The following is a 25268-nucleotide window of genomic DNA, read 5'->3' as shown; positions in this document are numbered from 1 at the left end:
TAACATGCAGTAGGTTTCTACTACGTGTTAGGCTGTAAACACTTTGTAATATTTTGCATATATATGCATGCATTCTAGTTGAATCATGAGGCATTGATACATCTGTGAGTAACAGAAAAACTTAATAGTGGTTTAAAGAGATGAGTGTTTATTATCTCACATAAAAGAAACCTGAATGTAGGCAGTCCAAGGACGTCTTGGAAACTCCAGGACCACCGGAGACCCTTGTCTCTTGCACCTTCTCTCTTGTCCTGCCATCCTTATTTTACACCACCCTGTGGCACAAGATGGCTGCTTGAGCTCCAGTGCAAAGATGTTCCTTGTAGACAGCAAGAAGGAGAGAGGAGAAGGGGGTTGTAGCTGTTCTTTTCTGAAGAGAATAATTGCCAGTCCCACACACCATTTCCACTCAGATCTCGAGCCTTAACTTAGTCCCATGGCCACACCATGCGGGAAGTGAGGAGGGAAATGTCATTCTTGTAGTTGGCTATGTACCCAGCTAAAATCTGGGGTTTGCCTGCTAAGAAAGAAGGGGGGGGGAGTGACCACTAGGAGGCAACCAGGAGTCTCTGCCTCATACTTGATCTCCTAAGATGTACAGCAGACATTGGTTATGGAACCAGAAGACCACGTGATCCAACTTAGGAAGAGTCTTAATATTTCTGGATTTATGCTAGTTTGGTACCCTTAAGAGCTCCGTTCCTTCTCTTACATAAGGCCTCAGACATGCTATAAAGTGGCTCTTGGTAGATCTTCTCAGAGTCCTGTGTGTACTGACTTTCCAGGGGTCTGTGTGCATGTTGACTTGGGCAGTGTGGCTCTGCACTGATACCACGTGTGACCACTGTTCTCACAGATGCCATCTGTTACTTCTACCATTCTTCCCAAAATGAATTGGTGGGTGAGAGTTGATGATAGCCCTCCTGATGCTGACAGGCTGTTTCATTTCTGTCCTAACTAGCTGGTGCATTGTTGTGTCTCTTTTAAAAGTGAGGCTTACATATATTAAGTACAGCACACTCTTTCCTTATGAAAAGAAATTGTTGAGTATAACTCTTCTGTTTCACCTCACATACTGCAAATCCTTTAAGGAACAGTAAGAACACAATAGAGTTGTATATTAAGTAGCCTCAAGTAAATTTATTAAAGTGTGGCTATGGTAAAAATATTTCCCCTTAGAGATTACTTGACAAAATAATGAACAGAGGTTCAGAAATATCTCAGTGATATAACCATCAGTCTTCTTTGTTAGACATATAAAACCACATAACATGTTTTATTTGAACTGTAAACATGTTCAAATGTGGTTAAAGCCTCACGGTGATGAGTTGTATATCATAATTTTATATTGCAAAAGTTGTGTGGCAATTTACCTGATGTTTTCAACCTCTCTGAGATTAGAAGGACAGACAAGAAAGCAAGTGTGAAACTTCCTCAATAAAATTCTTCTACAGCATGATTCTGAGTGGCCTAGTCCAGTGACCTTACATTAAACCAAAATGCCGTGTGTCTCCTTACGGCCATCATGTTATGAAAAGGATGGCAACGGCTACTTTGGGGAAATTAGGTGGTTTAAAAAAAAATCAAGCATAGAAAGTCTCATTTTCCTTAGTTTTAAGTTTGGGTTTCTCTTAACTAAATTTACCACACAGACCTTTGTCTCTAGTTCAGTCTGCCTCTCGAAGAAGCTTGTCTCCTAATTCACATCCAACTAGCATTGCTGGATTTAGCAAATGAAAATACAAGGTGCCCAGTTAAATTTGAATTTCAGATAAGTAACGAATAAAGTTTTCATATATGTCCGAAATGTGGCATGGGTCATACTTATACTAAAAAAATTATTTGTACTTATCTACATTCAAATTTAATGGGGTGTCCTCTATTTTAACTGGAAATCCTACTTCCAGCCCTTATCGCTATGATACTGTCTGTATATTTTCTTCGCTGAAGTTCACGTCTCCGTCTATGGATTAAACTATGCAGATGGCCTTCTGTCCCTGCGTCTTCTCCTGCTTATGGCCTTTTCCATCGGGATGGCCTTCTCTTCTCCCTTTGTTGGCTTATCACCTTAATGCAGTCATCCCCCACCTGCCCTTCCTCCTGATCTCTCTCCCAAATGTCATGGCATTGTTCATGCTTGACATCTTGAGGTCATCTCGAGCCACCTTTACCCTTGTCCTCCATATTCAGTCAGTCAGTCCTGTCCATTCTTCCTTCACAGTCCGTTTTTCCCTCCCTTCTTCCTGGCTTTCCCTGTGCCTCACTCACTCTCTCTTTCTGGTTGCCCTTGTCTGTCCACTCACCACGCTGGCTGCAGTTTAGGCCTGCCCGCCTGCTCCTCCAGCTGGTGTCCAGCCCTAACTCCTCCCTTCCCCTGGTCATTCTGCAGTTTGGGTTCACGGTCCAAACAATCAGAGCTGAAAACCTTCAGTGACTTGCTGTTGTCTACAGATTGAAGTTTAAGCCCCTTATTCGAGGCCTCCCATGTAAGACTTTCCAGAACTGCCTTCTGCCTATTTCCCTAGTCTTGGTTGTATCAGTACCTTATATCAGTGTTTACCACCTGTTTAGATTCACTTCTCTTTCACCATAATATAGCACTGAAACCCCCCTTAGAAATGCTTTTGTGTAATCATTTGGCATATAGATTAAAAGGAAGTATTATCTTAGTTTATATCAGTGTATTAGTAAATGTTACCTTATAAAGTACCTAATAAAAATTTAATAATATTCTAATTGTATAAATACAAAGATATGTTTTGACCTTTCCCCATTTGCTAAATGATGCATGCTGTCCTGTGGTTGGAATTAATTAGATAATAAAAATGTGATTTGTTAACATTTAAAATGGCACCTTATGTTTGGCTTTGTGACCAAAAGTATATGGAAATGTGTATTATTATTAAACTATGTGACAGCAGCATTTCATGACCTGATATTTAATTCTTACATTTTGCACTTAAAAATAAACTTTTTCATAATTTCAGTATTTTTATATCTTGTTTATAGTATATTTCTCAGTGATAAGAAAGTGTGTGTCAGGTTGCTATTTCCAAGCATTTCCTGCAGGGAATATATTTCAGAATTAGATAGTCTTTATTCATGATAAATAAAAAGCCCAATTATACAGTCGTTTGCTTTCTCATGACTCCATTTGTTCTGCTGGAGAAGCCCAAAGCTCTGGAGAATATATCTCAGACGTGGGTTTGGCTTGGTCATGAGATACTGTCGCAGCTTCCTGTGGGCGCAATCTGAGAAAGCCTACAACTAGTTCCTGTGATATTTCTTTTCTCATTCTGTTCTCCTGGGTCATAATAAGTTGAGTAAATAATGAGTTTCTGGTCTCTGGTCTATATCAAAATGAAAATAAGGTGATAGGAATCTTGAGCTGCAGCCTAGCTGGAATTAATCTTAGGATTGGTACTGATTGGTATGATATAATAAATTACAGTTAATGTGACTCGTAGAAGCAAAGAAGCCTCAAATCATCAGATAGTTTTAGTACGTAGGAGTGCTTGAGCTAGATTTCTTCTTTTCCTCTCCCAGATCTCCTGTCTTCCCTTTCTCACCTGGTCTCGCCCCATCATGGGGCCTGTGTGGTGGGCTCATCAACCTGCTTCCTGCCCTCCAGCTTCTGTGTGGTGTCAGCCAATGGAAAGGCCCAGCAAGAGATCAGAGGGGAAGGGACAGAGAGGTCAGACATTCCCCCCAGTACTTTCCTCCCTGCAAGCTCACCTTGGGTTGGCTGTTTTCTTTAGACTGAAGAAGATCAATTACTTCTCAAGGCAGCCTACTCTCTGTAACTCTCTTTCCTTCTGGGTTGCAGAATCTTTCTTTTCCTTTGTACTTGAAAGCCCGGAGGTGATGTCAGATACTTGACTACAAGTCCCACGTTTCAGTAACTCTTTCTTGTGCCCCACATCTCTTTAAACAGGCCCTCAGTGAATGGAGTGTACCATCTATCTCCTGTTGGGATCCTCACTTACATGGACTAATTATTTTAATCCCTTCGTGTATACAATTAAGTAATCACAAATGGTATCCTTATTCTAGAGGAAGAGAAAGTGAAACACAGAAACACTCAGTGACCTGCAAAGATGGCTAATATGTGATAGAGCCAGGATTAAAGCTTGGCCCCAGACTACACGATCTTAACCACCACGCTATACCCACGTATGATAATATGAGCAATAGTGATTTCATCAGTTTTGGAAGTATTCATAATAACAAAATATATTAACATTAACTCATGTTGTTGACACATATAGATTGATCAAATTACTGCCAGTGCTCTCTCCCCACCTGGAACTTTTATCTGACTACTTCAAAAGATAGTGATTTTTTTTTTTTCTGTTACCCAGGAAAGATTGGAAGAATGATATCCTTTGATGTTAAGAAATAAGAAGTTCAAATTTTACTTATTATCCTCAGCCCTATTAGAAAAAAATTCTTTGCCCACAACTAAGTTGTCTCTTTAAAATAGGAACTCATCAAAGGCTCACATTTAGCTTCTTTTCTTCTTAAGAGCCTGACATTAGGAGTTAGTATTCATTTCTCACAGTGACCTAGTTTTTACATAATTTTGGTCCTGTCAGTTCGTTCCCAGAGCTGACATGGTCATCGTTTTATTGTCTGCTTTGTGCTGAGGATGTGTCTTCTTCTGCCCTGCCCCCTGCAGTCACCACCCATTATTCATTGTTCATTGTCCTCCAGCCTCTTCTGTGGTGTAACCTGTCACATTTTCCATCCTCTTGGCCTTGTGTTGTGGAGCTGCTATTGAGTGCAGCTGCAGTGTGTTGATTCTGGACTCTTAGGTACCCTAAGTTGCTACACTATGCTGCTTCTGGATTGACTTATTTGGCAGTTCACGTTTTTTCCAACACAGCAGCTTCCCAAAGTGTAGACTCATTTCTTCATGCTAAAATAGTGAGAATAAAGAAACAGCTCTCTTACAGTCTCTTTGGGATTCTTGGATCATTGAAACTTCACAGGACGATAGCCTGTAATTACGCTGGTCTCAGGTATATGCAAACTTGAAAAATGCATTTGGTTTTTAGGAGTCAAAGAAGAAAAACACACAATTTGTGATTCAGGTGCTCTTGTTAAAAATAGTGCTTTTGAATGAGTGGCTGTTTATAGTTCGGGTTTTGGGTGGTTATTCTGTAGTGAAGGTCCTGTTCTTGACAAATTTGCTTCCCAGTCATTTTTTCTAACGTGGGCGGTTGGGTCATGAGAGAAGGCCAGAGTTTCTTGGCAGTTTTCTCTTCTTGTTGCCTGGAACCCCATTATTACTGCGGGCTTCAACTGCCAAACTAGGGAATTTGATCAGAAATTCAAATCTGTGAGCACAAGCAATCATTTATATTCTCTCCAACTGCTTACCTTGGTGTTGTATCTATTCTGAAACAAATTGTGGCTTTAAGACTGTGAGAGAGAGCTGCTTATTGAAAAATTTCAGATTGGCCACGTGACTGACTGGTGTAGGTAGCATCTTTCTGGTCAAATGTTTTTGTGTGAAGAGGGTGTATCTTTTTCTTTTTTTAATTTTTAAAAATGTTTCATTTATTCTTGAGATTGAGAGACAGAGACAGAGCACGAGCAGGGGAGGGGCAGAGCGAGAGAGGGATACAGAATTCGAAGCAGGCTCTGAGCTGTCAGCACAGAGCCTGATACGGGGCTTGAACTCAGAAGCCATGAGATCATGACCTGAGCCAAAGTCGGATGCTTTACCGACCAAGCCACCCAGGCGCCCTGAAGAGGGTATATCTTCAGTGCATTTTCAAAGATTTGCTCAAATAGGGAAATTCTGGTTGCACCTACTTTTGGGGGCAAATTGCCAGGAAAAGATCAATGTGGTGGTATCTTTTCTTACCATTTTACGTACGTTTGAGATCTAGACAGAGCTGTTAAGCTAAACATCTTACCAAATATGATTTACTCCATTGTCCTGGCAAAGGCTTAAGAAGAAAATGTCATGTTGAGCTAATTTGTTTATTTTCATTGAAGGGCTCTTTTGTCTGCCATCCAAATGAGGGGTATTTAAATTCAGTGATGTTTTAGAACCCAACCCTCGTTCTAAAATAACAAAATTTCCAAAAAAAAAGTCATTAAAATCAATTAAAACAAGCACTTATACAGCAGATTTTTGCATTACATTTTGTTATCTCTGAGTTCACTTAGCAACAAAGGAAGAGTAAGTACGGAGATTGCCGAAATGGAGGAGAAGAAAAGGAGTAGAAGTTTTTCTAAGGGTCTGGAAGGTTGAAAGAGCTATAGCCATTCAACCAGTATACCTGCCATCAGTTTTACCTGTTTACAACTGCTGAGCCCCGTGTAGGGTGGGGTCCATGGCCAAGAAACGCACTTATCTTTCCACCTCTTTCTCTGCCATGTACTCAGCAAAACCCCTTCTCTTGTTGAACCTAAACCATCCACCTACGCCATGCCTATGCTTAGGCCTCTGACACTGCTAGAGAAAAACATTGCAGTGGTTGGTCTCACCATAAACTCATGCCACACACCTCAAGTAGGCACTTGGTGTACCTGAGAGTCCTACTACACTTTCCTGGTACGTTGGCTTTCTCACTCTCAGAGATGACCGCTTCCCAGTTTAATTCTTCTCAAGCTTCCTATATTCCTTTCCCTCTTCCTTCTCTCAGCTTCTTCATACTTCACTGAGTAAATAGACCCAATGAGACACGCACTATCCTCCTACCACCATATCTACCAGCATCTGTAGCCAACTCTGTGACTTCCTTCCTGTTATGGTAGACAGAGCTCCCCTCTCCCTGCCAGAGGTCGGTCAGCCCTCCATTGGTTTCCTGAGGTCTTCTTCTCTTGTCTTCTCCAGCATATTGTATTCACAGCTTTCTTTTTTGTGCAGCATCGTTGATTTTTCAAATCTGTGGGATCATTCTCCTCAGTATTTTCTAGTATCTTATATCTTAAAATAAAACAATGCCCTCACTTACCCATATCCCTTCTAGCCTTTTCTCATTTCTCTGCTCTTTTTTCTCAGCATAACTACCTGAAAAGAGTTATCTGTCCTCTTGATTATACTCCTTCACTTTCTGTTCATTCTCTGACCCTCTGCAGATGGGCTTCTGTCTTCTCTGCCCTTCTGAGACTACTCTGGTCAAGGTCATTAGTGACCTCCGTGTTGTCAGAAACAATGACCATATGCCCATCCGTGTGTTATTTGATCTTTAAGCAGCATTTGACAGGGCAAACTTCTTCCTGCTCTTTGAAACACTCTCTTACTGTTGGTTTATCTAACGTCACACTGTGGTGGCTGTGGAGGCATATCATTTAGGTCTTCCTTCATGAGAATCTTCTACAGGGTTATAGCTGACTTGAAGCCTTCAGCTATCATACCCTTAGATCCAACACAGTGGAAACACAGTCCAGACTTCCTTGGAATGCTCCCAGAGAATAACTGAGCATGACGGGGGTACTAGAACTGGAACTGGAACATTCTTTTGCTACGTGAAATTCCTCTAGTAGATACATTGGATCAGAAAGTCCCCACTGGCCAGGCCAAATCTCTCTTAAAACTGAGCTGTGGTCTGAAGCACTTCCTCTGCAATTCTCCCATCCCTCTCCTGTTCATAGATGTCAAACCTACATAAGGTCTGAAACTCTCTTCATCTACTCCTGCCCCTCCTCCTTTATATTTCTCTTGTATGTCTAATCTCACCTTGGTATCACCTTCCCAGAGGGCCCAAATGGACTCACATACTATCCTGCTCCCTCACCCACTTGGCAGTTCCTTATCTTCTTCACCTCCTTTTCTCCGCCAGCCCTTAACACTGATGGGCTCCATCTTTGGACCAGTTCTTCTCTTGATTCCTTTAGAATCTCATTCGATTCCATGGCTTTGAATATAGTCTTTATATTTCTGACTATCAAATCTGTATCTCTAGCTCTGATCTTTCCTCAGAACTCCAGACTTTTATATCTGATCATGTTCTTGACATCTCCACTTGAATATTTAGTGGTCATCTGAAAGGTACCATGTTTTAGGGAAGTCTTGATCCTCCAGATCCATCCTCCTTCAGCTGCCCTTGTCTCAGTAAATGGCTCCAGTCATTCCCAATGGTTTCTTTTCCTCATGTCCCATCATCAAGCCCCAGCCACTGACCTTGAGAGTATCTCCCAGATCAATCTGTTTTTCTTCGTCTTCACAGACACTGCCCTAAGCACTGTTGCAGCAGCTCTCCGATTCTTTGCTCTCTTGCTCACTCATAGTCCATTCACCACTCGGTAGCCAAAATGGACTTTTAAAGATGTGGATCAGGTCCAGCCAGTTCCCTGTTTACAGTACTACAAAGGCTCTTCATTGAACTTTGGACAAAACCCAGTTCCCTTACATTGCTTATAAAACCCTCCTTAATTGGCGTGTGCTGGCTCCCTCAGATCTACTTCCTTCTCCTTGCTTCAACCACAGTGGCCTTCTTTCTGTCCCTGGGATAAGTCAATGTCATTCTTGCCTTCGGACCCATTATCTCATGCCTCAGTGTTCTTCCTCCTTGTCACACGGATCTCAGCTTAAATGTTACCTCCTCTGAGAGGCCTCCCAACCTAAAGTTCTGTATCTAATTCCTTTCTAGTGTGTCGCCTTATTTTCATTCTCTTCATAGTGCTGACACTTTCTTAGCTTTTTTGTTTTACTTACTGTCGGTCTCCCCTCAACTGGAATGGAAGCTCCATGAGAACAGGGCCCCTTTCTCTTTTGTTCGTTGCTGCATTCCCTGTGCCTCAGGCAGTGTCAGGTATGTAGTAGGCATTCATAAATGTCTGTGGAATGAGAGAATTGACAGAGCTTCATTAATTCACCTCTGTGAACATATTTTTTTCCCTTTGAAAGAAAAGAGGAGTGAATTTTCTTAACTCCATACTTCTAAATTGTAGCTTTTGCGATATTCACTGTTCCCCGGGATGTAGTTTTCCTTGAATTTATACATAATGCCAATACAGTTAAAATCCCATTATAGTGAATTCCATGGGGCATGCTATTGGCTTTGCTACAGTGGACTTTGTCACAGAGCCATAAATTGCATTTCCAGTCTACGGAACTGGGGATGAAACAGCTGATTGTCCATTTCTCTGCAGAACTGGGAAAGGAAGGGAGGGAGTGAGGTGTAGCAAATCTCCTGCCTGCCTTGCCCAGGCTCTCTGATATTCTACATGGAACATTGGCTTTGGGTGTTTTGTGTGTTTCTTGCTGAGTGATTCAAGTGCTGGGAGAAGGGGTAGTTGAGGAAGGGAGAAAAATGAAAAGACAATTACTCTTTGGGGATGGAAAGATTCTAGACTCACCTTTTTAAAGTTTTAGCTAAACAGTGTCCTCTCCTGCTTTTTGTAGCATGAAAAGGTGCATCATCAGGGGCTGTCTTCACATGTGAGAAGATACGTGAACAAGGGCCAGGAAATGAAACAAGACAAAACAGAACACAGTTCCTAGGATGAAGTATTTAGTGTTGACAGTTTGTTGTAAACAGAGCAGTGAAGGTTTCTTTTTTTGTTTTTGTTTTTAATTGCATAGCCGTCTGAAATATGGCAACAGCTTAGTTACATTATGAAGATCTTTCTTCCGTTGTTACGGTAATTGTGTTCAAATCAGATTATCAGGTTTTTGTTTCAATGCTCAAATGTTATGAGCCATATAAATGTTATGTTATTTGAAAACGTCTTGAGTTACTTTTTAAAGTCATTTATTAAGAGCTTTTTCTTGCTCTCTCAGACAGCAGTATATATACCCTTTGCTTGCACCTGTGATACTTGATACATGGCACTTCTCATGTTGTAATTGTGTTTATCTGTCTGTGTCCTGTACAGCGAACGGAAATATGAAGGACAAGGGCTGTGTTTTACTCATTTGCGCATTCCCCACCTATAGTGTCCCCTGTCTTCCTCACCTTACCTGATGGAATGGTGCCGGCAAGAAATGGCTTTAAATACATGTTTATGGATTGGCAGTGTCTATTTCTATAGTTACCTCAGCCTGTTACTTATATCGGCCGTCTCTTCTTACCCTGCCTGCTCTTGTTAACAAAGCTGCTTGCCTAATGGGCAATTATTTCTAGACTTTGTCAAGCTATCAAGCAGGCTGGGACGTTTGCTTGTCCCCAGCCTGGTTTATTGCATTCTCCGTCTTTTAGTTTTTAGAGTAATGTCTTCTTTGGTAAGCCCATCTGGTCTTCCTCTACTAAGAACCACAATCTGCCCACTAAATAATACCTGACCATTTCCTTTCTACGGTTTTACGTATGCTTCTATGGATCTTCTGTTGGTGTTATCTTATTCATCTTTTATCCCCAGTTATTTATCTTATTAAACTCTAAGTTTTTTGAAGGCCAGTCTACTAAACCAGTCAGTGCATACTCACTGAAAGCATTGTCACCCCAAATATTCATATGCTATGTGTGCTCCCAAAGAACTGATGGTTTCCTTGGAGAATTAAAACCAACTATGTTTGCTTTATTTGAGATGCCAGAACTTCGTAAAAGATACTATTATGTTATTAATAGCTTCCATGTAGGAGAAGAAACCCTGCCACGTGATACCTATAGAATGATTGTAAAACTAACCTCAAATTCACAAACGTGGGCATTCTGGATGGTATTCCAAAGAGACGACACAATGTATAAAAGCCTGAAGACATTTAAGATGTAGAAAGGATCTAGAAGCTCATGAGATAGATGATTCTTCTGTTAACTTTTCTTCCATCCTCCTTGCCTTCTTCCCACCATTGCCCTCTCCGCCCCCCACCCCTTGGTGGTAAGGTAAACATCAGTGAAGATAATACCTCCCTAATGCTTCCCTTAAAAATGATATAAGGTAAACAAACTAATTGGACTTTCTAAAAAGGGACACTGAGATATCATAAATTTGTAAATGTAAATTCATACATCAGCACACAGCACTATTTTCCACACAAGTAGGTACAGTATGAACCAATTAAATGATGGCTCCCTTTTGTCCTTATCTGTTTTTATAACAGTAGAACTATAATTGTATATACAGACTGATGTTTGGGCCAAGTCTGTCGTTACAAAGATGTTAGTTGTAAATTTAGCCCATTATATTATTTCAACATGTGCTTTGTTATTTATTTTTCCTTCTAGAATGCTGCTGTCATTTGTTTGTTGAACAGCAATACGCAAATTCTTTTTTTGTTTCCCCATGGTGAATGCCTGAGAGGAAATATTGCTGCCTGGCAGAGGGGACTGGGGCCTTGTATGATTTATTTCTTCTAATTTTATTCCATTGTAAAAACTCCAAAATGATGTATTTAGACTCCAAAATGTTACAGAAACTTGAATAGTTTCAAGTTAATTCTTTTGAAATGTAGTTTTTTGCTCATCTTTCAAAATGAACAGTGCCTTGACATGTCTGAGGTTTAGGAAAATTTGGCTTCGGTTGATGAGGAGGGTCTAATGTAGGTCTTTGTTGCTGAGTGAAATTTGGTGGTTTGGCTCATGGGAATTTGTGCAGAATTGTTGGTTTGTTTGATTTGGTTCCCTTTGGACTACACCCCTGAAGTTTTCTTTGGGTTTAGCTTGGTGATCCCCACCCCACACCAAACTCAAAGTGGAAAACAGTGGGAATGTTGAGGTTTATACCTCAAGCTATAACTCATCCTAGAGCTTTACCCACTTCTGAAAAAAAAGAAACAAAAAGCCTCGATTTTAAATCTTTGAATGAAATATTTATTGAAACTAGACTAAACAATCCCAGAGTTAGTTGGGATCTTAGAGGTCGTTTGACCCGACTCTCCACCTGATGCACAATTCCAACGATCAATTTTAGATTGTTTAAAGTCTTAAAAGCTAATTAACTTCCATACTGGAGTCCATATTTGCCCTTTGATTCAAGCTTGTTGACATTGTGGTCCAAGTTTGCTATATCTGTATGATTTTTTTTTTTCTTTTTGATCTATCAAGAACCAAGGGAAGTGTGTAAAAACTTCCAGATGTGTGTATTTCTACTTGTAATTCTGTCAATTTGTGCCTTATATATTTGGAGATTATGTTGTTTAGAATTGCTTCATTTTCCTGAGAAGCTTTCCTTTGATCCTATGTAGTGATTTATTTTATCTCTAACAATTCTTTATATCCTAAAGCCTATTTGAAAAAAACAAAACAAAACAAAACAACAACTCATCTGGGCCCATATTAAAAGCCCACAGTACATGTACAGAATATTATATAACAGCACCAAAGGATCTGGGCCGGCATGCAGTAATCAAGCACATTGATATAATAACAACAAAATGTGTGAATATTTACACTAAGTGGGATATATAAAAATATATTTTTCACCTTTTTACTTTCAAATTTTCTATGTTCTTATATCTCAGTTATGTTCCTTAATAAATGACATATGGATGACTTTTACTTTGTCATCCAAGTTGTAGTCAATTTAGTGATTACTGATATTTGCAGTTGTGTCTGTCATCTTGACATTCTATTTATCTTGTTTTTTTTCTGTGCCTTTTTCTTTGTCCTCCTCTTTTTCTTTTTTTAATTAAAAAAATTTTTAATGTTTTTTTATTTATTTTTGAAGCAGAGAGAGAGAGACAGAGCATGAGTGGGGGGTGGGGGGAGCAGAGAGAGAGGGAGACACAGAATCTGAAACAGGCTCCAGGCCCTGAGCTGTCAGCACAGAGCCCGATGCAGGGCTTGAACCCATGGACCGTGAGATCATGACCTGAGCCGAAGTCAGATGCTTAACAACTAAGCCACCCAGACACACCTGTCCTCCTCTTTTTCTGACTTCTCTTTTGCTACTCAACTTGTCCTTACTCATTCTCTACTTCTTATCTGGAAATTTTATATTGTCTTTCTTTTCTTTTAGTAGTTATCAATAAAAGTTTATAAGCATACTTCATAAAGTCTGTAATTAATATTTCTCATCTCCTGATCTGCATGATTAACTTTAATCATATCTCCCCTCCATTTTATCTTCTCATTGTTAAATGTTTTAATTCTACCTTGTTTTTATATGATTCAAATTAGTCCTCATTAATGTTATTTATAAAAAAAAAATACAGAATTTCCCCATATTTTCCCAGTTTCTTTGCTCGGTGTTGTTTTCTTTCACTTCTTTCTGGTATGAGTTTCCTTTTTCCTGAAGTACATCATTTGGTAATTCTTTCACAAGGGTCTATGAATGGTTCCCACTTTCAGTGTTAATTTCATTTGATTTGTGTAGTAGCTGAGTATGGAATTCTTGGTCAACAGCTCTGTTTCTCAGTATTTTGAAGATAATCATTCCATCACTTTTTAACTTTTGCTTTTCAGAAGTCTGTCTTAGTCTAACTGGTCTTTTTCAGGAAATGTCTTTTCTTGCATTGTTTTTGAGAGCTTTTCTTTGTATATATGTTCTGTGGTTTCATAATGGTGTCCCTCCATGTGGACATGGAGGACATGTGGAACATCTTCACCCATGTGGAACCTGTTTAACCCTTCCACTGAGTTTTTAAAATTTCAATGATTATATCTTCATTTTTAGAAGTACTACACAGTCATCTTTTCCTATCTGTTCTTGCTTTTCATAGTGTCTTGCTATTTTAATATTTTTTATTACTTAAGTATTTAGTAGTTTGAACACATTTATTGCATAGTCTGTATGTCTAAAGCTCTTGTAGGTGGGGACCTGCCTTTTGGTACATCCACTGACTCTTTCCTGGCAGATTGTATTCTTGTGGGCTTTGTTGTTTTGGATTGTGAGCTCATATTCAGTGGAGTTTTGTTCATTGGAATCCTGTACTACAGTATGAAAGGCATGTCACTCTAGGTTAGATTTATTTTTGCCCCTTCCTGCTGCCCCGGGGCTATCATCAGTTTCAAACCACTTTTTGTGTTAGTTTCAGGAATTGAGATTTACAGACCAGTTGGGTAGTGTAAATTATACCTCTTTTATGTACATGAATAGGTCAGTGATTACAAATGTTGAAGGAAGACTTTTCTCTTCCTACTCATAGTTCAGGCAGAGATAGACAAGTTTCCTTACCATTTCCTATTCTGTTAGGTGAATATGAATTTTTTTTCTTGTTTGTTATTTTAGTGATGGGCCCAGGTTTATAAGGAATCTCATTTCCAAATACCCACTTCCTAGTGTTTGCCTAAACCCTGGTTACCGATACCAGCATTCTTTTCCTACCCCCACACTCCTGGGGTCACCCCAGCTCATGTACTTTTATTTTGTTTTTCATTTACTTTTTTGTTTTTGGTCCCTGGGGATATTTTCCTTACTTTTTTTTTTCTTTTTTGCAAATTTAGCTGTGCTTTTAAAATGGTTTGTATTATATTTTATCCAGAATTTCTAAGTAGGTTTTAGAAGGAGCGATTTCAAGCACTCTGGGTAGCCATAATGGCAGAATTAGAGGTCTTAGTCCTTTTACATTTCCCTGTCCTGTACTAATACCAGGGGTTTGTTTGTTGTTATTATTGAACTGCAGGACTTCTATTGATCTCTGTTGTTTTTATAGTTATTGTCATTAAGTGTGGTCCCTCTTTTCAGCTTTTTTTTTTTTTTTTTAAATCCTGACTCTGTTATCTAGTATGTTAGCTTTACTGCTCAGACCCAAGTCATTAGTGTGTTTCATGTACATACCATCTTGATTTTCTGTATTTGGTAAAAATATTAAAACTGGAACAATCCATGCATATAGCCCAGGGATACACCACTAGAGGTCTGTGTGTCAGTGGATATTAAACACATCTCTTTGAAATTACTTACAGATATGTCCAACTCTGTTACTCAGTTCAGCTTACATTTCAACTTGGCTCACAAGGTTTGTTCCTAATGAGCTTGCTCAGTTCAGCTCAGTCTAATTTATTTCCACCAATATCTCTGAAGTACACCCTATGTGCCATTCTGTGTACTGTGTATACCACAGACATATGAAAGAACAAGTCATAGCTCCTTCCTTCATGATGCTCATACCTGGTAGAGAAAAAATTCAGGGAAGCAAATAACCAGCCATATGGTAATCTCTTTCTGCATTTTGCTCAGGATCAACCTCTTTCTCACTGATTGCTAGTTTATGACACCTACCCTCTTTGCTTTTTTGTTGTTCTTGTTGTGCCATAGGCATGTTGGTTGAGTTTATATTATTGATTTGTGGGAAAAATTTTATAGGCTAATTTCCACATTTCTTTTCTCTGTAATCTTTTGTGAATAAATTCATTTTGGTATATTCCTAAATTTTCAGAATATTAAATCAATAAAGAATTACTAAAACTATTGGACAAATGTTAAGTTAATTTCATATTTTATTTACTTTTTATTTTTATTCTATTTATCCCGTTGGTTAAAATTTTTCTCAAGTTTTCTTTTCTCCAAACTTCCTGTTTCCTAGAAAGACAGTGCATTATACATGTCTGATATCAATTTTATGTTTTTTGGCCTGGCCCCTTGTGTTGACTTTTTCACCCTGGCTTTCCTCCCTGGTCTAAGACTTCAGCTAACTTTTTATTGTTAGTCTTCGAAAATTTGTTAGGCAGACTAATGATGTAACCACATTTTCAGTGAAAGAGCTTAATTTAATTAAGGGATAAGTTTTTATCTGACTAGAAATTTTAGATTTGATCTTTATTCTTTTTTTTTCCTCTGTAACCCCAATCAACATTCATTAAGCGGGAGGTCCTGTCCGTGTTTCCCTCTGAAGCATTTCATATCTGCTCCTGGTGTCTTAGTCCCACGTCTAGTGTCCTAGCTGACACTTTTATCCTTTCTCACTGATAATTGGGTCACTTCCTAAATGTTTTTCATTTCTCCTGACTGTAATTTTACTCCTGTGTTTTTCATCTGGCAATTCCTGATCTAGTAAGTTATAAAATCAATTTACTTGTGTATGATCAGAATTTTTTAAAGATGTAAAATAGAAGAGAGAGACAGTATTAGAGTCCATGGCTATAATCAAAATGTTTTCTCATTAAACTTTTGTTGAAAAAAAATTTTTTTAACGTTTAGTTATTTTTGAGAAGAGAGAGACAGAGCACAGGTGGGGGAGGGATAGAGAGATTGGGAGACACAGAATCTGAAGCAGGTTCCAGGCTCTGAGCTGTCAGCACAGAGCTCCACACGGGGCTGGAACTCACGGACCACGAGATCATGACCTGAGCCGAAGTCGGACGCTTAACCGACTGAGACACCCAGGCGCCCCTAAACTTTTGTTTTAATTATGTATATACTCCAACCATTAACTTACCATCCGTAATAGGAAATAATAATTGCTTGGGTTTTTGCCATTTGGAGGAGTGTTATTTGAACCTTTTCCTTACGTCTAGAGAACTGTGAATCATCTGAGTCTTGGTAGGAGGCAGGACCTGTGTTGTATTACAGATAAAGAAAAAATGCCACATCTTGCCTTTTCATCATCCCTCTCAGCGAGGGTGCTGGCTTCTGACCTAGGCTTACTTAACCAGATATCTGGGATGTTGAACTGGGACTGACAGAGGCAGGAAAAGTGAGCACCGTGGCTGATGGTGGTGACAGTAGACACGACATCAGAATTTGGTTTTCTAGGCCACATAGGCCAATAACCCCAGCTGTGGCATCCGGTGGTAGCAGTGGGAACATCGTCAAAATGGTTTTGGGCGTAGTTTGGGAATGTTTCTGCATGTGTAGCTTCCGTTTACTTCTCTGCCTAGTTTGTCAGTCTGCTACTCCAAAATTTTTGGAGATTTTATGAGCTGCTTCATTTCCATTCAATCCATTTCTTGTCTACTGCGATGGACTGAATTGTGCACCCTTCCTTCATCTGTTGAGCCTTAACTGCCATGTGACTGTATCTAGAGATAGGGTTTGTAGGAGGAAAGTGAGCTTAAAGGAGGTCATAAGAGTGGGAACCTAATGTGATAGGACTCTGGCCTTGTCAGAAGAGGAGGAGAGGGAGATCTTTCTCTCTTGGCCATGTGAGGACATGGGGCAGAGGCAGAGAGATCTGCAAGCCAGGAAAAGAGCTTTCACCTGAAACCAAACCCTGTTAGACCTTGATCCTGGACTTTCAGCTTCCAGAACTGTGAGAAATAAATGTTTGTTGTGTAAGCCAACCAGTGTGTGGTATTTTGTTACGGTGGCCCGAGCTGACAAATACAGACTTGGGTGCAGGGAAGCGGGCAACAACCACACACTGTCATGAAAAGAGGGAGGCAGAGCCCCATGGACTTCCCAGAGCGTTGCCACGGAGTGGGACTTTCTTCCTGCCTAAGCTGGGGCCGGGGCTTGCTTTTTCCACTAAAGGACCCCTTCTCAGTGTCTCCAGGAGAGTGGCTCATCTGCTTTTCACCTCACTCCTGCCTGGGCTAGGCAGAAAGGCACTTTTAAGGGCAGAGAAGCAAACAACATGTAGTTTGCCATCAATGGCAATATTTGCACAAGTCTGAGTGTGCTGGGTCCGGGCCCAGGTGCCCAGGAGCCCGCTCAGCCGGCACCTGTCACCTATGCCCTGGCCTGGCCTGACCACCAGCTGCCCCTGCAGGCTCCCCGCTGCTTGGCCGGAGGGGGCCGGCACACCTCTGAGCACATCTAGTCTGTTCCTGGGAACTGTACCTCCTAACATCTTGTTTGAGGCACAGAGCCTGAGTGCCCCGCAGGACAGAGATAAGTCACGCTACAGAAGAAACTCCTGAGGGTTTATTGCTACAATTAAAGTTTTAAAAGCAGCTGACTAGGAATGAACAGCAACATTTTCAAACGAAAATAAACTGAGAATGGACCTGTGTGAGATGTGGAAAATATTTTAAAGCAAAGGAAATGATTCAGCACCTCCGCGATGTGGCACAGAGATGAATTACGCAGGTCAGTTTTAACTTCTGTGGAGAGCCTCTACGTCTCGGATAAATCTGTGCGGGGGTGCTTCGCAAAACGCTCACGGAGGAGTATTTAATGTTAGAATTCGGAAAGAGAGGAGCCCCTCCGAGTGATTTCAGCCTTTCCTCTCAGAATCAGAATGGTGGAAGGGGGCATACGTAGCATGTCTTGTGGGGCAGAGCTTTATTTACATAATGGACGCTTTGTAAAGTAATTTAAAAAGTGACCTTTGAAAGGTTTAACTCGGTTTGTTTTGTTAGATTTTCTCATTTATTTTTTTTTCCCCAGGTCTGTTTTCGCAAGTTCTTGTAACATCTAAGCGAATGCTTTAAGAGAATATATTTCCCCTCTATTTCATAAATCAAACGTACAGGTGTTAAGTAAAAATAAATAAATTATTTTGAAAAGTAAATATTCAAGTTACTTTGTAGACATTAACTAAAATAAGGATTTTTATGGTGCAGTCCCAAGTGCTAAATGTTTAATCTTAGGAATAAATGTTTCAGTGTTTTTTTAATTTTAGGTATTTTTCCAAGCAAATTTGGTTTTTAGTAGATTCCATTTTTCATTACTGAAAAGGAGCTTAACTAATGTGTATTTCCAGAATTGTTTTACTACATTGAGATCAATATTAAATATTACCTAAGACTGTAGTGGAAGAGGGTTAGAACTGCATCTGTGTTTAAAAGAAATTTTTTTTTAATGTTTATTTATTTTTGAGAGAGAGAGAGTGTGCGCATGCAAGTGAGCGAGCAGGGAGGGCAAAGAGAGAGGGAGACACAGAATCTGAAGCAGGCTCCAGGCTCTGAGCTGTCAGCACAGAGCCCCACGCAGGTCTCAAACTCACGAGCCAAGAGATCATGACCTGAGCCGAAGTCGGATGTTCAACCGACTGAGCCACCCAGGCGCCCCACATTTGTGTTTCTTATTTGAGAGATTTAAGGAATAATTACTTTAATTTGGAGGACCTGATGATTAGGGAGAGTTTCCAAGAGGTGTCCCTGCAGTTTTGGGTATGGAAGGCTTGTGTAGCGATGAAATTTGACACAAAGTGAAATGGATGTTTTGTGAGGTTATGAGCTTCTCATCGCAGGAAGTATTCAAGCAGAGGCTGAATGACTTACTGTCAGGGATCCTGGAGTTACTGGTTCTCTGCACTCTGTGGGAAGGTATGGTGTTCAGTAGGGAGAGACTTCTGAGGGCCCTTTGCATTCTAGAGCAAAAGTTCTAAATAGTTTAGTTTGTCAGAGTCACATGCTTTTGTTGGATGAGTCATTGTTTGAACTCATCCAGTGATCACTCAAAATTTGAAGACGCAACTTAAAGGAAATTGCTTTTGGTCATTTAAGATGCTGTTGAATGCTTAGCTTTTCTAATTTTCTAAGCTTAAAATAAATCACACAGGGGACAAAGGATTTATTCAGGTTTTGAAAGGCAATGCAAAAAGGTCTCTCTGATTAGTTACCCTCACAACTTCAACTCAAGCTAGAGAAGAGGAAAAGAAATGTGGTTTAGCTATTTTTTTTCCTTTAGATTTCTGTGCTTGTAATTGATCTTGTTCCTAGCCAGCTCACGTTTCTTCTGTATATAACTAACCCACTGCCAAACATGTTTCACATACTTTTATGTGAAGTCGACTGGCATGAAAAACATGGTGCATTTGGGGTCCAGAGGACCCAGATTTATTTAAGAATGCCTGGAGAGGACCTGTAACGGTGGTTCTTTCCACATGCGACCATCTGAGATGCTAAGGGGGTAAAAAAGAAGCCGTTTAGTTTTTAGTCTCAGAATCAAGGCTGCCATCAAGTGGGGGAAATTAGAGGTAATTGTCATGCCATTGTCTGAGGCAGAGTGAGATTTCCAGAGACCATGATTTCCAGGATCCCCAGCATCCTCTCTCCTTTCTCAGCTTTCTGTCTCCCACTGCCCGAAATGCCAGCCGGACTCTCTGATCTGTTCCTCCTTGTCCCAACAATCTTAAGAAATCCTTTCATTCTTTGTCTCCTTCCTCTGCTTTATTATGAGTCTGTATCTCACCACATGGAATTATATTGTATACAGCACTTATTTTACTTTTTAAATTGGTGTTAGTTCTGATGCTAATCATTTCCTCTAGAACATAAGCCCCATGCAGACAGGGGACCTGTCTGTCTTGGTCACTGCTGTATCTTCAGCTCATAGAATAAGTAGTACCTAGTATATACCAGGTACCAGGGATGAATCTTTCAACATTTTTATTGGCTCATTTGTGGAAGTTTCTAGCAGCTTTCACTGAACTGACTTAGATTTCTTTTGTAAAACTGTGCTTCCTCATCTGATGTAATTTCCTCGCCTCCCCCTCATCCTCTTTTGCAGTCATTAGAAAATGTTCTCCTCAGTCTGCATCCTTAAGAGAAGCCAAATCTCACAACTTAAACAAGAAAATAAAAGGCAGTTACTTCTTCAGACTTTTGTCTCCAACTTTTTACTTACCATTCCTTGTCATTACTTCCCTTCCTGATTCAGGTCTTGGAGGTGATGGTCTACTCTGCTGTCTCAGCCCCGTCCCCTTCAAAACCCTCTGCAGCTTGCTTTGTGCTATCTTTATATTTCATAAATTCCTCTCATCAGCGTACTTTTTCCTAGGGCTTCTCACAGCCATATCTAAAACTGACTATGTTGCACTCATTACGACCTTTTCTACGTGTCCAATGCCATGCAGCTGGCCACATTTCCGCTTTGGTGTCAGTCGCCCGTGGGCCATCCTTCCGGGAGAACCCTGAGGCTGGTTAGCTTTATTTCTGACTCTGCAATGTACAGCCCAGCTCCCTGCTTCTGTGTTTCCCCATCATCCATCTCCAGTCATTGGTCAGGGAACAAATTCTTACAGTCCCATACTCAGAGTCCTTATTTCCCGCAGCGTCCCTTGGCAATCTTGTTCCAACATTTGCATTTCCTTACATCTGCATATCCTAGAACACAGGCTTTGCCACCAGTGTCGGCATGACTGGTTGCTCTAATTGGATCTTCTGAGTGATACCAAGTTGAGGTTTAAGAAACTGCAGATGGATTCCCAGCTCAAATCCTACATGCATGTATTCATTTGACAAACATTTCCGACTGCCCGCTATTTGCAGACATTGGTTTAGGCTCTGAGGTCACCGGGGTAAACACGGCAGAGAAAATCCCTGCTCTCTTGGAGCTTACTTTCAGTTTGAGCCTTTTATTGTCCAAGAGGAATTTTTAAAAGGGACTTCTGACATTTAATTGGGTTTTAAATTAATTTTTAATTTATTAAAGCTGTGCATTCAGAAACCTACTTCAACCTACAAATCTTATGACTATTTTTAAATCAAGTCATTATTGTATAAAAATAAGAACAGGCTCTTTCATATTGTCTTTTACTAACATTTGGTTAATATTTGGTTAATTCAAGTTTAAAAGTTGAAATTTCTCTCAACGATTAGTTCTGATCCCACTTTAGGTAACTCAGTTCCCTTCAACATTTTAAACCTCTTTTACACATTTAATCTTTCTGATTTCTCGAGTAGCTCAACTGCCTAGTGGGGCAGACTTTCAAACCTAACAAGCAAATCATTCTAAGAACATAAGCAGCTTAAAAAAAATAATGATCAAACATATACATGTAGAAACTCAACCTCTGTTAAACATTTCCACACTGTTTCCAAAATTAAATCAAATGTTCTTACACCTTCCAATTTAATATCACAAGTCTGAAATCAATTGCATGTGTCAAATTGAAATCATAATCTCTAAGTATTTCAAACCCTTTAAATAAACATACCTAGAATAGCCCAGTGATGTGAAAATTACCTTTAAACATATTCCATAAAAAGTACAAAGAGTGTGGGTTTGATTTACTTTGTTATCTCTGCTCTTATTTATTAAATCTTTCCTGGGGTGGCAAAATCACCAACACAATTAAGGTAAGGAGTTGTACTATCTTTGGATGACTGGGGTTACTAGGTTGACAAATCAAAATACTCCTATGGTGAATGATTGCTAAGAGGTTGGCCTGATTTGTGTTTTTCAAAGATGGCTCCTGGTCTGTATGGTGAAGGATTGAGGGGGGTGGTCAGATGATATCAGTCTGTCAGTGACTCGTGGGTCTGTCTGACTCTTCATCAGCCTCTTCATGGGAGGGGACTTTATCTGTTAAGATACTCTTCTTAGTTTCCACATCTCTGCTGCCTCTTGTACCCTTCTCTTTTATTCTTTCCCCTGCTGCGTGTCTCTCTAATTCCTTTCCTGGTCCTTTAATTTTCACTTGCTCCCAGTTCTACTGGAGGTGAGGTGAGATGTTTTAGGTTCTAGGAAGGGAGGAAAATAAGGTCCCCCCACAGAAACGGGTTGGGGGTTGGACTTAGCAGAGGAAAAAAATAAGAAAGAAAACATTCCTGACACAGACACATAGTCAAAAATCTAGAGGTATATACAACATATGTCAACCTGGGTTATCTTTGTGGGACATGGTTATGGAGGACCCTGAGTTTCTACTCTCTTCCATGTTTTTGACAAGAAACATACTGTTTCTATAATCAGAGAAATTAAATAAATAAATAAGTAAATAAATAAATAAATAAAAAGTAGATGCAAATCAAGGGGATTAGCATGGCAATAGAATCACAAAAGGCTTTATAAAGAGGATGGAAGTGAATCTTGAAGAATTGAGGCTTCCCACTTAAAACAATCCTATTGTTATTAAATCTTCTTTCAGTATATCATTGTAGTGTAAGAATGGCTTTTGAAATGGCAGATTGTGATGTATCTTATCAGATGGAATGTGAACAAAAGTCACCATGTGTAGGTTCCTGTATTTATCAGCAATTTGGGGGTGATTGTTTTCATAGTTTAATAGTCGCAGTGAATATAAGACCACTTTGTATCTTGCAGCTCTCACTGACGGAGCAGCAGTACAAGAAACAAATATGTGAACACCAGCTTTATGTTTGAGGCACTACAAGGTGCCTTCATGGGATTTACAGGGAATGAAAAGGGAATTATCACTTGCCTTAGAAAACTTGATGTAATTATGGAATCATGCATAATGTCCTCTCTGACCAGAAAAACTTATTTTAATTTTGTACTTATTTGAAAAGATAGTGGAAGCTTCTGATCATACTAACCTACTTTGATAATGTTATTATCTCATGCTAAGTGTTAGTATTTTGAAATTGCTGTAAAGTTCTTTTATGAGGGGCACAGTGCTGTGTATGTTTAGACTGATGACATTCATATAATTGAATAGAATAAACTGAATACTCGGGCTCCTTAGCTCAGTAAAATTTGGCTCTTTAAAGCCCGTTTTAGGAGTACCTGGGTGGTTCAGTTGGTTAAACATCCGACTCTTGATGTCGGCTCAGGTTGTGATCTCATGGTTGTGAGATCGAGCCCCACGTTGGGCTCTGTGTGGAGTGTGGCACCTCCTTGGAATTCTCTCTCTCCCTTTGTCTCTGCCCTTGATCACATATGCGGTCTCTCTCTCTCTCAAAATAAGTAAACTTTAAAGCCTGTTTTAGAATTTTACTTACTTGTATTATATTGTACATAGAACACTGCAGTGGAAGAATGGAAATAATCAATGTTTGCTGGAATGAATGCACAAAAAAATGGATGAATGAAGGGATAGATAATAGGCCTTCAATACATTTTTGATTGTCAGTTTTGATGGCCATGCACATGAACTTATGGGCAAATATGATATGGCTAAGTTGGCCAGTTTCCAGCACAGCCAAGTTTAAGCCATTTCTTTGAGGCTAAGTCATACAAAATACAACTTTATTGACTCAGATCATTGTATAGTTGAGCTGATCAATAACCATGAAAAGTGGCCAAAAAAAAAAAAAAAAAAAAAAAAAGCCAGTTTGCTGAATGACCAGTGCAGTAATAATGTATAGAACTGGTCTTTTTCTGTGATTAGCTGCTTTGCTGGCCTTAGACTTGTGGCCACATTTAAGGAGAAGGAAACCCAGATTAATGAGATGATATTCCAAATACTGAAACAAAATAGGACATATATTTTCTATAGGTAACACTTTCTTGGCCCAGATATTCTTAAGTAACTGTTGGGAAATTGCTGTAAAATACATAGAGAATTGGTCCTATTGTGTGAGCCTTTATGGTACAATATAACCTCCAGCTTAAGGGACCACATGTTAAAGTCACATTGGGGCTGGTTTTCCAGTTTAGATTTCAGCACAAAGGATTTACTGGAGATACTGGGAAGATTTCTTGACAGAGCTATTTAATGCTAGAATGAGTTATTAGGAGCAATTGTGGATTCTCTTGGCGGCCTCTAAATATAGTTCCATTTCTCCTCTGTCCAGGATGGGGTAGGTAGGCCTACCTGAGAACAGAAGGACAAACCAGACTGGTCCTGCTAGCCCAAAGTTTTGGTAATTCATTACAACCCAAAAGGAAGCCGGCAGTTCTTAAATGATTTAGTGGTTCTGTTTCATGTATTCAAGTAAGAGCCACACACCATGTTGGATTTTTACGCTCTAGCTTGGCTGACTGCCCCTGTGTGAAGACCTTCATTATTGAGTTTTATTTTCATTCACTCTAAACTTTTCCCCTTGGGTGGAAATACATGTGCTTGGCCTCAGCTCATAGGGAAATTATTTAATGTATAACTCTGAACTTAATATACTGAGTCAAGCAGTAGTAGAGCAAAATACGATTTTTTTTTTCTCATTTGTGAAACAAATTATGCTCTTCAAGAGCAGTAGATGCTTATTTCCAAACTGACAGAATTCTTTCCAAAAGTCCTGCTTAAAAAGAGTTTGGCGGGGTGGGGGGGGGGGGGCGGGAAACAAAATACTAAATAGAATAAAAAAGGTATGGTAAGACCATCACGTATAATTTTTTTGCTCTTTCAACCATTACAGAATTTTCAAGATACCTAATAAGATCGTGTACTTCTCTTACTTTGTAGATAGGTGCTCTTTATATTTTTGTTTCAATTTTCTAAACTAAAAATATACTAAAAATGCATAGCATTTTTAAAATGCACTGTAGAGATGTTTTTAATGCAGTGTGAATATTCAACTTTAAACCTCCTGAATATTTTAATGAAATCGGCTCAGTTCCAACTCCTCTCTGCATGTATCCATTATGTATATGGAAAATAGATCATATCAGTGTGTAGTTCTCTGAAAATAAAAGTAGACATCCTAAGCAACATGAGAGTTTGGACTGTTTATTATGTATGTGTCCTTTTTGTGTTCCAGCTCAGTGCTTAACCTTTTAGTATCTAAACTTAACGCGTGTAGAATATAGACGGTGGGTGAGTTAAAGTTGTTATGAGGGCCGTAACTTTTCAGTTTCCTGTATGCTTAAACTTGAAACCTTAATGTCGTATTAATGGAATTTTGAGTCTTATGTGTACATGCACAAATCTTCTAGACAGATGCTAAAAATGCCAAAATGAGATGAATACAACTAAG

At 39.6% G+C, this 25268-nt stretch overlaps 1 protein-coding gene across 8 annotated transcripts in view; it reads left to right on the top strand.

Moving 5' to 3' along the window:
• The window catches only part of KIF6 (kinesin family member 6), a 384926-nt gene that overhangs the window by 30433 nt on the left and 329225 nt on the right, over positions 1-25268 (top strand). The window contains exon 1 of one of the 8 annotated variants that reach the window (XM_042986274.1): positions 17791-17811. The exons of the other annotated variants lie outside the window; for them this stretch is intronic. The gene's annotated coding sequence lies outside the window, so the exon portion shown is untranslated. Of the gene's footprint in view, positions 1-17790; positions 17812-25268 lie in introns of those variants that run through there. 8 annotated transcript variants of the gene reach the window in all.

Source organism: Panthera tigris, chromosome B2 (genome assembly GCF_018350195.1).
Source record: "Panthera tigris isolate Pti1 chromosome B2, P.tigris_Pti1_mat1.1, whole genome shotgun sequence".
Classification (NCBI taxonomy): Eukaryota; Metazoa; Chordata; class Mammalia; order Carnivora; family Felidae; genus Panthera; species Panthera tigris.
Note: the sequence above shows the minus strand (reverse complement) of the source record. Positions and strands in the feature narration are given on the sequence as shown.